The following is a 13,026-nucleotide window of genomic DNA, read 5'->3' on the forward strand; positions in this document are numbered from 1 at the left end:
TTCCCCCAGGGTTTATAGGATCTCTCCATATACTTATCTCTTGAGAGTCTCCAGATTGTTCCTAATGGAAGAAAAAGTTGTGTTATTTGTTTATGCAAGCATCAATAATTAATGAAGATAAAGTCACTAAAGAGAATTGGTGGCTTGAAAAGAGGAAGAAGAAGTGGGTTTGCTGCTTGGGATAATAAATACCATTTGCAGAGGCCTTATTGGGCTCTAAGCACTATTTTTAGTACATGACAGGTATTAACTCTCTTGTTCTTCTAAAACACCCTGTGCAGTAGCTACCATTTTCTTCCTCATTTGCCCACGAGAAAACTGAGCTACAGAGAGATCAAGAAACTTCCTAAGGTCACTCAGCTAGCAGCCAGGATCAAACGCGGGCACAGTCCTACCAGCCCAGGCTCTTCCCACTGCCTCACGCCAGCCAACAGTGCTGCAGGCTCTCCAGGCTAAAATAGGGATCTGAGGATCACAGTGAAACACAAGACTCGCTTTTGCAGCTGCTGGCATCCTTATGTTTTAAAAATTACAAGTTCTCCCTCTCAAAAAATGTCTCCTACACTGACTGGTTTATGCAGTGCTATCATTAGCAGAATGTTATGGTTGGCTGTGAAAGTCTCTTTCCTCCCGATCCCTGACTTAGGCATCAAGCCCTCTAGGAGCAAGTATCATGTTTCACTCCTCTTTGCATCTCCCTGAGGTACCTAATACAATGCCACACAGGAAGTTAAGTATAAAAGTAACTTTCTGTGTGCAAGGGATCAAGTTAAATTATCTTTGAGTCTTAAAGGATGTTCATCTTCAAGCATCTTATAGAGGCAAAATGAGTGACAACCTTAAATTAGTGTCAGCCAGGTCCCGGCTGTGCAGGTACAAGTTTATCAGGTGACTTTGGAGGCATCACAGCTGAGTCCAGGATGCTGAGGGAATGGTGCTCGGAGTCCAGACAAGCTGAGTCTGCTGAAGTAGTTAAGACGGGCCTCAGAGAAAAGCTTCATGGACTGTGCCTTTCCTGAGGTTGACCCTGGGGAAAAAAGTGACCTCTCCAACCCCACCCATAATCCTGCATTACCCTCCAACCCAAAGAATCAGTTTGCACAGATACTAGAGTTTTTGCCCGGTGTTCTCAGTTCCACAGACCTTGCACTTTAGGCCATCTGCTGCACAGTGAAATCAGCATCTCTCTGACTACATCTTCTACTCCACCTGCCCCAGCTCAGGTGACTCCAGCCTTCCACCCTCAGGGCAGGCTTTTGCCCTTGCTTTTTCCTCTCCCTGGCTGTCTCCCTTCCCTTAGAACTCCATTTAAAATTGCAGATGCCTCTAGCAACGTTCCACGTATTCCTTATTTGCTTTATTTTTCTCCATCCTTGTTACTTCCATCTAACACACTATGTTTCACCAACTTATTTTGTCTATAGTCTGCCTCTCTATGCAAGAATGTAAATTTTAGCAGGCAAAGAATGTTGCTGTTTTATTTGCTGCTGAATCTTCTGTGTCTAAAAAAGGGCCTGGAAATTGTGGGCAGGTCACAATTACCTTTCAATTGAATGAAGTTTGCTTCACCGTTACTAATTAGTTATCACCACGAAAGATACTATCTGGTTATATGCATACAGACACATACATATATGTACATATACATACACAACACATACATACACATGCACACAAACATGCAGACACAGACACACACACCTGGATAGTATATTAGATCTATTAAACACCTGTTTATGAGCTGGGTGCAGTGGTATGAGCCTGTAATCCCAGCACTTTGGGAGGCTGAGATGGGAGGTTCACGAGGTCAAGAGCTTGAGACCATCCTGGACAACATGGTGAAACCCCATCTCTACTAAATATACAAAAATTAGCCAGGCGAGGTGGTACACGCCTGTAATCCCAGGTACTTGGAGACTGAGGGAGGAAAATCACCTGGACCCGGGAGGTGGAGGATGCAGTGAGCCGAGATCATGCCACTACACTCCAGCTTAATGACAGAGTGAGACTCTGTCTCAAAAAAAAAAAAAAGCTTAGTATTAAACACTCAGTTTTCTTAGGATAAAGATGGCACATCCTGGGAAATCTCCCAACTCACCCTCTATCCCATCAGATTACTTTCTTAGATGTTTACACTAGAGCAGACATATCCTGAATGTTATCATTTCTCATTCCAAGGACAAATACATAAAAGCAGGAAATAGAGGCCACCTTTCACTTCTACGTGAAGAATGAGGTGCTATTGCCATTTCACCCACCCTAAACCAGGCCTCTCTCTGGGTACCCATCTGCTGCGCAGCACCTTTATAGCCACCATCTGACAAGGCCCGGGCTTGCCCATAGCTGCCCACCTCACCTACTTCCCTTCTTCAGTCTCCCTCTCACCAATCAATATGAGTAAAGCTTGGGGCTGGCTCCACCAAAACTTTAAATAAAGCCACTCCCAGGTTACCATGGCAATAATCGCTCCTTAGACAACACTCTCTAAGCTGTCCCTTTGGATCCTCTTGTCCAGGGAGCAGATAATCAGTAAAAAAAAAAAAAAAAAAAAAAAAAAATCATGTGAGCTCACATCAACACAAATCAATTCAGACCTAAATATGCCAGGAGTCAGGGATCTCTACTCCCCTCCAACTGACAGTTCCAAAGAACATTCGAGAATGTTAAGTGGGTTCAGAAAAAGTGATTTGGGTACCAGGAAGGGAGCTAAAGCTGTGAGCTCTACTTAAACTAGGGACGGTGGGGAAAGAGGGTGAGAAAATACCACCTAATGATCAAGAAACCCGGAAAGGAAACTTGTCTTTTTCAGAGACTTGGTAAAGAAAATCAAAATAAAACAAAACATGCGCTTGTGAAAAAGCAAAATTCTAAGTCGGTCCTACGTTTGGGTTTGGAAATGAAGTTTATGGCATCCTCATCACGCTGAAATCTTTTAAGGAGAGTAATTAACATAAAAATGGCTGTGGACCAGAAATACCTTTCAGGTACCTGCCAGATGTCAACTCCAAAAGGCTCTATAGAAACCTGTCTACGACCCAGCACACCAGCCTCCAACAGAAAAATAATCCCCAAGGAAGAAGGGTTAAAAATGGAAAAAAAAAAAAAAGGACCATTTCGAGAAAAGCGTCCCCTCAAGCAAGAGTCAACAAGCAAAATAAATAGGTTTATTTAGTACTTCCAATTTAAATATGTTTACACTTATTAAAGAAATGTTCAAAAGAAAAGAAACAATAAAGGTAGAAGGCTATAAAAATAAACAGGTAGACTGAGAAAGAATCCAATAAAATGTCTGTAAATGAAAAATAAAACCACCAAAACATGTTGAGAGTGTCCCAGGTCAACACTTTGGGGTGGTGAAAATAGAATATCATCCAGATACTGTCTGAAAAGACTTCAAGTGATTCCATTTACCTTATGTGAAGAGGAAACCTTCCCTAGATGTGAAAAAGACAGGACTGTGCCCCCATTCTAGCAATGAGATGGCAAAATACTTCTCTCCAGAGCCCCAGTGGCATTATGCTAACAGACTCAGTTCTGGTTTACACTTTTGTTGTGGTTTGTAACACAGCACTTTGCCTACTAAATAACACAGGCATCCTTGACAAAGAAGCTTTGAGGAGAGCCAGGCTGCTGCTGAGACAGATGCGGAGGGTGTATAGAGGATCAAGGGCTCCTCCAGGTCTTGTGCGGTGGAGGAAGCACTATCTTATTTACTCTCCTTTTGCAATAAGCACTGAGTCCAGCTCTGACTCTGGAACTACTTCTTTGTCTGACTTTAGGTAAGACAGACTAAACAATGCATTGCTGTGGTTATCTTTGATGCCGACCTGTGACTGGATAAAATGTTAAACTCTGTGTGTGTATCCAGCACCCTAGAATTGGCTAGCATAAACTGGCCCCCTAGGCACTACTTCTGCATTGGTAACTTCCTTCTTCTGAAATTAATACATTTGTGTTGGGTTATTGCCTAACCTGAAACGTTCCTCCACAGTGCCTAACAAAAGCGAAAATGGCCACAAAATCTGAACCTCAGAATAACTGCGTGCAAAACTCCCATGTCAAAGCTGTCATTTAAGAAAAAAAAATGTGTGCTAGTCTCAATCTTTAGTTCCACTGAAAGCTGTGGTGCTTTCAGGTGACAAAGATGCCACCGGATGTGCTATTGTTTCTGGTATAATATGCTTTGGAGATTACTTTTTCAAGTTTAATTCCTCTTGGATCACATATGCCAGAATAAATATTATATTACTTTATACATGGTTTCTGGTTTACTCTGGCTCAGAACATGTAGTTAGTCAACAAAGGTAAGCAGTTTTGTCAAAATTCAGTAGCATATACTGTTCATAATAGTTATAAAAGTAACAATCACAACCTATAAAAATATAAATTTCATTTTTACTCATAAGAGTCATTTCATAAAACAATACCTCTCAAATTCATATCTTAGTAATCTCAAAGCAATCATTTTAGGTCCTTTAATCCACTTTTCCACAGTCTAGTAGTACTAAATTATCTAAATGATCCTAATAGGCAAAAGTATGCAGAAAAACCTTAAGATAAAAAGTTGACAAATAGTGCTGAAAGTGAAGTAACTATGGCAACCAATTCACTACAAAGAATAAAGAAAATATAGAACATAAGTGACCAATCACATTTTGAGAGTATCAAGCTTAATAAATGAGTACCATAATAAAACTTCAGAAATCATAGCTACAGATATTTATAACAACTAAAGAACATATACAAAGGTGTGCCTTCAGAAATTTTTGTCACAACTTTCACATCTTGTCTGCTTTATTTCCTTTCTCTGTCTTCAGGAAGTGCTTAATCTCAGTTTTCTAAACTAATCTTAGTTGTAAATGATACACTTTGGACATGTCACATAAAAGTCATTTGAAAACACTCTGAGAAAAAAGATTTCCATTTAAGAGCAGTATAAAATCAGCCTAAGCCAGGCCAGTAAAAGTTAATCAAATGAGACCAATTTTTAAGTCACAAACAAAATGTCCACATATCCATCTGAAATTTGTTTAAGTTACTTTCCTATCTATAGTTTGGTGCTTAAAAAACAAAAGTTGTCTTAGTGCTAATTCTGGTTTTTTAAACAAAGTGATCTTAATCATTTCATATGGAAATCTCCTTATAGAATAACTATATTTCACGCCTTGGATACATTCAGATATCCCTCAACCCATATTGACAGCCTCAGAACATTCACCAAATTCATCAAATAATTTAGCATTTATAGTAATTAGTGGGTTGAATTGCTTGGACTAAGAGATCCTTTCATTTGGCAAGCCAACATAAACTGAGAATAATAGAAAACTAGTTTAACTAATTAAAAGACACTTATAAAGTTACATCATAAATATTCACTGAATTAAAACCCATTTTCCCCCATTATACAGAGTCCAAAAGCCCATAAATAATGAGTAAGTGTCATTTTTCCTTAAAATCACTGATTAGAAAGAAAAGGAACACAGTGAATATAGCAAAGCTTAGTCTTGAAATGATGACGAGGACTTAAAGAAATCAGGAAGAAAGTCAATGTGGCAAGTTTCTTCTCTGTTTGCTTTCTGGGCTGACCTGTTGCAGAGGACTATGAGAAAAAAGTTATTACAGAATGAGTCATATGGAAAACACTTGCAAACAGAAGAATATTGAGAACATAATACGTGTTATTCTCTCATTGGTACTCATCTCTCATATCATGTAACTTTATGTGTCTTTTAACGTTAAGAAAAAGCAGGGTAAAGCATCCCAAAACAATTTATGAAAAGCCATAAGTGAGTCTGCTTCATTAAGTAACAAGATGGCAGGATTTTTTTAAAGCTCGAGGTTACCCAAACTCTGACCTTTGAAACCAATTCTTTCATTCGAAGAAGTAATACAAGAAAATGAACTGGTATAAAAGACATGCACAAGCCCCCTCACTAGATGCAAACGTGGAATCGCGGATCACAGAAAAATTAGTTTGGCCTTCTAAGAAATATATTCAATTAGATGCACACAAAAATTGAGGTGTTATAAAGTTACTTATTAATATTTGAAAGATGAGAAAAATATAAGCATACTAGTATTTTCTTTTGAGTCTAATAATAAAGTGTATATTCTGTAATCTATTAAATATTGTGGATTTAAAATGTTAAAATTTGGGGGATTTTGCCTGTTAAAGAAAACTTCATAAACTGCAGTATTACATGATATAGTATACCATGTGTTATATTTACCAAGTTAATATTGATATGTAATACACTTATTATTTCCATAATATGTTGATTTTTATTTGCTAACATTCCTTACAAAACACCTGTCTTTTCAGTATACAGATGACTAGATAATGAGATAGAAAACTCCAAATCTAGTCCTAACCACAAGATAACTATTTACATTGGATAATAACGATATCATAGCTTTCAAAGGAATAAGACTTAAAAAAGAATCAGGAAATTTTGTGGAACTCAGTCAATATAAAGCTGTCTTACAAGGTAGAATTGGGCTTTCATTAAAGTCGCGTCCCTGCTTAAGGAAGAATGACATCTTCTGACAGCATCTCTGTTTATTCAGTGTTCCACCCGAAGGAGTCTATTTGTCATCTAACAATATTGACTCTAGGGTCAGAATGGAACTGCTAAGGACACGTCGCCTTAATCTGTACAAAATCTCCCTTTCACAAATGGCTGAAGTATTTGCAAAACCCAATTTGTTTTTTAATGCACTCTGTTTGAAGCCTATTCAACCTCACTAGCAGCATATCACTTTGATGGAAATTTCTAAGTATTGACTGAGATTATTCGTTTCAAATTCTAAAAGAAAGACCTTAATGTCTGCTTTATAAATACTCATCTTCTAAAAGATTAGAGTTTGTGGGGAAATCACTTCATAACTTTGGATGTTATTACATTTTAAATTACTTTTTATTCCTCCTTCTCTACAAAGTACACCTCCACCATGATTTAAAAAGGATTTCAGGCTGTGGGACTTTATTCAGAGAAAACAAGAGATTTGAATGACTATGAGACTAGGATTCCTTCCAGCTTAATGCAGAGTATAAAATTTCTGCTTGCCAGGAAGAAATATTAGATTATTCTGTAAAACAAGTGTGGAGAGTTAAATGGCAGATCTAAAGCTGTATACTGCTTGAGAATGGCTAAGTATAGAAACTTGAACACAAAGAGCAAAAGTCTTTCACCTGCAGGTTTTTACCTGCAGGCTAAGCATAGAAACTTGAGCACAAGAGCAAATGTTTGAGGGTTTATAAGTCCCTCAGAGAGATCCTAGGATTGGATTCAGTAACCAAAGTGAACCCTCTGAACTAATTGTAAAATTATGCACATGCATATATATATGTGCATCTTACCTGCAGATAAATTTAGTAGCTACCATCATCTAGATCATGTAACTTATTATCCAAATCATGGTACTTTTCAGAATGAAAGAAGCATTCTCAATTATTATACCCAGCAACAGGTTTAAACTGAGGCTCTCCTGGGCAAACTGGGAAGTATAATCACCTCATCAATGACCCCAAAAGGTAATACACTACTACACCAGAGCACTTAGCATTTCATTACTTCAACCCAAGCACCCTTCATGAATTTTCATTTAAGGCCCCTGATTTTTATACAATCAGTGTATTCTCCCCGTGTTCTCCTTGTAGTGATCACAGGTCTCACTGCATTTGGCACTGGTAGTTACCTTGAGATTTGTAGTTCCTACTGGACTTGGATTCAGGGCTATGACACTGTCCTGCCTGTCCTCATACTTTCTACTTTTTGTGCTTTGCAAGTATTTCTTTTCCTCCCTCCTAAATGGACAATTATTACCAAAGTTGTATGCTGGGCCTTCTGCTCTATAATTTCCCGCAAGAAACACATTTAATTGCATGACATTAAAGGTAACATATCAATGGTTCTCAGCCTTTGACCCCCCCATATCATGCTCCCAAACTTTAGACCCAAGAACCTTCATCCACTCAAGCAGTAAATCTACTCCTCCATCATGAGTCTCAGGAAAGAATACAAAGAAGAATAAAGCTGATAAGCTTACTCAAACCTAACCCTCAATACTCTATAGCATTAAGACTTTTATGTTATGTTTATGTTTTGAAAATACTGCAATAAACTTTATGTGTTTGTCATTTCAGTGTTTGTAAGATAGAAAAGAAGCTTATTTTATAACAACGCAAATATTAGTCTTGTGCTTAGAATTAGGATTTTAATTTTAAAAGTACAAAATAATTATTTATGAAGCAAGATTAAATAACTAACGGAACTTATTAGTCAATAATTTTTATTTATAATATTTGTAAGAGTTGCTAAAGCCTTAAAAAGATTTTGCTAATTATGTTTACAAATTTGCTCTGTTGGGCCTTTAGAAAGTTTAAGAGAATTAGATATATAGCTATTAAAATTATAAGTATAGTTTAAACTATTTCAAATAATTTCATTACTGAGTATCAATTAAAACTCGAGACTATAAATCATTATTTCTGTGCACAAAAGCGCAATTCAGCAATTAAAATAAATTCAAATGGTAATCAAGTCTTCCTTTATCAAAACACAAATTTTTATGCGTCTATTTCTCTAAGCTAGAGTTTAGGGAGAGTTTATTCAGCAACCTGGTCAGCAGTTAGATATACGTTTTTGACATGTCTTTGAGGCAAACCCTTTGAGCACAAGAAGTCATTTGCACTTCCCTCTGCATAAGGCTCATTATAATTCAGTAATATGGAATCACATGCATCTACAGGTTTATCTCATTACTTTCTGACATTAGAAGGCAGCCTGATAGACTGAAAGAAATACTGAATTGGCCAGGCACAGTGGCTCACACCTGTAATCCCAGCACTTTGGGAAGCTGAGGTGGGAGGATCACGAGGTCAGGAGGTCAAGACCAGTCTAGCCAATATGGTGAAACCCCATTTCTACTAAAAATACAAAAATTAGCCGAGTGTGGTGGCACACGCCTGTAGTCCCAGTTACTTGGGAGGCTGAGGCAGAAGAATTGCTTGAACCCGGGAGGCAGAGGTTGCAGCAAGCCAAGATTGTGCCATTGCACTCCAGCCTAGGCGACAAAGCAAGACTGCATCTCAATAAAAAGAAATACTGAATTAATTTTCAGCAATTATGGGAAATTTTAGGTCTTCTCTCTGCTCACCAGCTTTGTGGCTTTGGGCCAATTATATCCACTCACCTGAGCCTTTTTACTTTTTTAAAAGAAAATAATGAAGTCTGATGAGATTGGTATAATGACAAATTAACTTTTCCAATAAATGTGTTAAAAGTTTAAGCCTCGTGATAGGCTATAATAAAAGGGTAATCAAACAAATGTTCGGCTGTCATAGACTGAGACTTAAATGATCGTAATACAAGGAAGTAATACATTCTGTATTAATAACTAATATTTTTTAGCGCTTACTATGTGCTATGTACCATTCTAAGCACTTTATATATATATTGTTTTATGTAATATTCCACAGATCCTATATAGTAAAAAGGTAGGGATAGGAAGACCTACAAGTGAGATGACTAAAGCACAGAGAGGTTAAGTAGGTTGCCTGGATTAGTAATATATGCAGTAGTCAAGAAGCTAGATTCAAACTCGAACCAATCGGAATCTACAGCTTGCCCTCTTAACCCTCACATTCTTCCTCTTGAGGGTAAAGTCTAAACTCAGAGTGGCATGAAAAGCCCAGGCAAATAGCCCCAAAACGCCTTTCTAACCCTACTGTCTGTGAGCCACCCAGACTGCTCTTATTTCAGCAAGATTGATCCTTGAATATCCCACAAATACATTTTGCGAATTCTGTATCACTGTCTCTATTTGGAAATCTTGCTTTCTACCATCAATTGGATCACTCTAGTAGGTAGCAATCTCTACTGTCTCTGAAAAATAGTCACACCCGATGTCAAGCCCACTTACTTGTTTCTTGTCGCATGCCATCCTTATGTGAACGGCTAATTTTTAGTGTTGTTCCATCTTAATTCTTCAATCAGATCGTGAGTAAATTTAGAGAAGAAACAGTGATGTAAACTGCTATGTGTTTTCCCATAGCATGGCCCATCACTCTGAATTGCAATTATCTATGTATGTGTCTAGCTACATCAATAACTGGCCATCACTTTTTCATTTTTATATTTGTAATGCTTGGCACAGTATTTGCTACATAAACAGAGTTAATGAATGAATATTTGATGAAGACAATAAATGAATGAGTGAATAAATGAAACACCAGAGTCAATTAATCATGCATACTGGATACGCAATAATTGCCAGTTATAAGTCTCCTGATTTAACCCAAAAGAAGAAAATAAATCACTGTAAAATATGCTTAAATATGGATGCAGCTGGAGGTTATAATCTAACGCAGAAACAGAAAACCAAATACCACATGGTCTCACTTGGTAGTAGCTAAACATTAGGTACCCATGTGCACAAAGATGGGAACAATAGACACTAGTGACCCCAAAAGGGTAGAAGGGAGAAAGGGCTGAAAAACTACCTGTTGGGTGCTATGCTCACTACTTGGGTGACGGAATCAATCCCACCCCAAACCTTAGCATCACTCAATATACCCATGTAATAAAACTGTACATGTACCTCCTAAATTTAAAGTAAAAGTTGAATTAAAGAAAATACAATATGCTTGAATAAATGCCTCTAAAATTATAATGACATAAACACTTAAAACACAAACGTGTATTATCCACTTAATTACGACCATTGTTAGGGTCCTTGGTACCAAGCTTAGATTTACTTACTAAATATTAGACCTGTATATCAAATTATCAAATCCTACTTCAGGAAGTCCTACTAGGGTATTTTCCAGAATATCCACCTGAAAGCAACATATGTTTACAATATCAGGCAAATCTGAAGGACTGATCACTTGGCATCACTGTTAAAAGTGATGAAGTTTAATAGCATATAAGAAAAACCCCTCCTCTGCTTGTCTCAAAGCATACTATATATACCACCTACAGGACTCTAGTTACCTCACACCAAGACAGATATGCCAAGATTCCACAGCCACAATAGTATGTGTGAGTTATGTTCTAATAATTACCTTCACCTTGACATCCCTCAGCTACTATGACAAACTCTGGGTTTTTACTGACATAAGATTAGGCACAGGAGTATAGAATAATTATATCACTATAATTAATTATAACAATTCAGAGACTCTTTTTTACATTCTGGAGTACATGGTCAGGATGTGCAGGCTTGTTACATAGGTAAACGTATGCCATGGTGGTTTGCTGCACACATCAACCCAACACCTAGGTATTAAGGCCAGCATGAATTAGCTATTTTTACCAAATGTTATGGGCTGAATTGCATCCCCCCAGTAATTCGTATGTTGAAGTCTTAATACCCAGTACTATCCTCAGTACTTCAGAACAGGGTCTTTAAAGAGGAAATTAAGTTAAAGTAGGTCATTAGGCTGAGACCAAATATAATATGGCTGGTGTCCTTGTAAGAAAAGGAAAAAATGACATAGACAGGTACAGAGGGAAAGTCATTTAATATTCCTTAAGTCACTGAATATTCAAAACAGTCCAACATGTTAATATTATCCCCGTATCATAGATGGAGAAACTGAAGCATTGGGATGTTAAATGAGATCACAGATCATCTGACCAGCACGCACCAGGATGCAGGACCAGATGGGAATCTCCTGAGTCCAAATCCCATCCACTTTTGACTTTCAGCAGATAGGGGACTAGAAGACTTTGGTCCCCACTCTGCCCTAAACTAGTTGTGAGACCTTCAAAAAGTTATAAATTTTTTGCTATCTTCATTTATTCATCTGCAAAATGAGGGAATAAAACTGAACATTCCTAGGGTCTATATAAGGGCCTGCTAGTTTTAAGAATTTTGCTCAAATCATTGGTTTTAAAGTCCTGAATTATTTCTGTAAATCTACTTAGAATTGAAAGGAAATTCAGTATTTGGAGAATCACAGTTTTGCCCACAGAATTCAAAGATTTATTGGAAAAACATACATACTTTCAAATGTTTTTGAAATATTATGATCTTTACTCATTTTATTTTACTTTATTTTATTTATTTATTTGTTTGTTTGTTTTTTGGGACTGAGTTTTGCTCTTGTCACCCGGGCTGAAGTGCAATGGCACACTCTCGGCTGGCCGCAACTGCCACCTCCCACGTTCAAGCGATTCTCCTGCCTCAGCATCCCGAGTAGCTGGGACTACAGGTGCATACCATCATGCCCGGCTAATTTTTGTATTTTCAGTTGAGAATGGGTTTGACCATGTTGGCCAGGATGGTCTCGATCTCCTGACCTTGTGATCCACCCACCTCATCAGCCTCCCAAAGTACTGGGATTACAGGCATGAGCCACTGAGCCTGGCCAACCTTAACTCATTTTTAAAAGTCATTTATATAGGGCTTGCAGCCCAGTTAACTTTCTGTTGTTAAAATATTTTCCATTCTGCGCTTTTAAAGACTGCTCACAACTTCACAAACAAGATACAGGATTAAAAATTTTCAGAGAGAAAATTGAAATCCCAGTTTTAAAATCTTCACGGAGTAATTAAATAAATCTTGAATGGAAAAAAAAATAGTTACAGACCTTAGGTTTTAGGTCTGAAAAAATGGAGGAAATGGCTTCCTGATTGCCTTTCAGGAACATTTGTCTTCAAGTAAGATTATCTGTGAAATACCTTTGAACTCTTTGGAGGGAAGTTGCTGCACACATTCTGTGGCAAGGCAATTACTACAGGCTGGCAGTATCAGGCTGGTTTTTTTTTCCCAACACTTCCTCAGTTTTGAATTATTATGTGGGTTACTTGATTTGTTTTGTTTTGTTTTGTTTTTCATACATGTAGTAGTTCGGGTGCATTTTTTTGACAGGAGTGGGGAAGTATTATCGAAAATAATTTTTATCATAATGGAGTATGGCAGGTTATATGACTGTGAGGATCAGAATTGTGAATCATCTCTTGTGTGTTTTCAAGTAAATAAAGGCAATCTATACAGGGCGGAGAAAAAAAAAAAAAA

Source organism: Callithrix jacchus, chromosome 11, assembly GCF_049354715.1.
Source record: "Callithrix jacchus isolate 240 chromosome 11, calJac240_pri, whole genome shotgun sequence".
NCBI classification, from domain to species: domain Eukaryota; kingdom Metazoa; phylum Chordata; class Mammalia; order Primates; family Cebidae; genus Callithrix; species Callithrix jacchus.